Here is a 1542-nt window from a genome sequence, read left to right as displayed (position 1 = left end):
ACCAACTGAAAATATTAGGTGTGTCCCGCGCGCTCATATGACCTTATGCAGTTGCGAGCGCCGTAAAACACTTTACAAAAACAAAACAAACAAACAGCTACTACTGCTGCTGCTGCTGCTACTACTACTACTACTACTACTACTACCTTTACAATAACAATAGCATTTCTATTGATGTGATTTGACGGGACAGATACATAATATAGTTAATATTATACCACTTCTTGCCATTGCATTCCCCGTTTTCTGGCCTTTCAGATTTGTGTTTATCGCACCTTTTAGCGTTGTGACGTAGATTTGGTTTCTATAGCTATTCCCAGTGTAGTCATTAGATCTAATACTATAATAATACCTTTTAATGTTCCTGATGAAGCCCGGAGTACAGCGGAACGTTGAACGTATTATAAAATAATTTTGGAAATTTTACCAAGTCTCAGCCTTTTTGTCTTCTCCTGCTGTATACAATAATGATGATGATGATGCTGTTGATGTTATTGTGTTGTTGTTGTTGTAGTAGTAGTTGTTGTTGTTGGTAGTGGTGGTGGTGGTTGTCGTGTTGGTGTTTTCGACGTTCGATAGATAAAGACTAGCACTAGCACTGACTTTTATACAAACCGCTCTAGCAGCCAGTGAAACTCTATCTCAAAGTGTATTTTAAAAAACACTTGTAAGAGTACATGTACTGTTTACACTTTAATGTTCATAGACATAGAAAGACTACTAACTGTTGATAAAGGTCGTTGGTTAGAAAGAAACAATGCATTTGCTGCACCTAATCGTGAATTGATAGCAAATTAGTAGAGGTGAAAATGCTAAATTAAATTGAATACAAACAAAAGTCGCGTTGGGGGATTGATTAACTTTACTTTTATCCGCCGCTTATACAGTTTGGGTGTCGCGGGAAGATAAAAGATAAAAATTATCTGTCGCCAGCCGGAGAGCTTTGGGTCAGGGGTATGCCATGGGTGGTTATATGTCCCCGACTCCATCTTTCCAGGTCTTTCTCGGTCGCCCTCTGGCCTTGTTGCCATTGAATTTTTTTTAATGTATATATGTAGGCACGTTGTGCTGGGTGGTGTGTTGGTAACTGCTCGAGATGTCAGAACCATTTATTGATTCTCTGGTGTTGGATGTGATGTATGACATCATTTGTGCCCACCATTTCTCTGATTACCGTGTTTCTAATTTTGTCTCGGCTGGTCTTGTTTACTGCTTTTCTAAGGCATCGCATTAAACTTCAGGGGAGTAAACAGTAGGAAAAGGAAAAGCACAGAAAAAGACGAGGAATGTTTTTAACCTCATTCTCCACCCTCGACCCATGTCCCGACAAACACTCTGTGACACAAACTGTGCTAAGCTTACTGTGTGAGAATGCATTCATTTAGTTTTACCCAAAGAGGTTGTTATTAATACTTTTATTAATACTAACCTCTTTGGTCTTACCATTTTTTCTCCTAACAGAATTAATCCCAACTATCTCTCTCTCTCTCTCTCTCTCTCTCTCTCTCTCTCTCTCTCTCTCTCTCTCTCTCTCTCTCTCTC

This window comes from Aplysia californica, unplaced genomic scaffold (genome assembly GCF_000002075.1).
Source record: "Aplysia californica isolate F4 #8 unplaced genomic scaffold, AplCal3.0 scaffold00260, whole genome shotgun sequence".
In the NCBI taxonomy this organism is placed as follows: Eukaryota; Metazoa; Mollusca; class Gastropoda; order Aplysiida; family Aplysiidae; genus Aplysia; species Aplysia californica.
The sequence above is the reverse complement of the archived record's forward strand: the minus strand, read 5'-3'. Positions refer to the sequence as shown.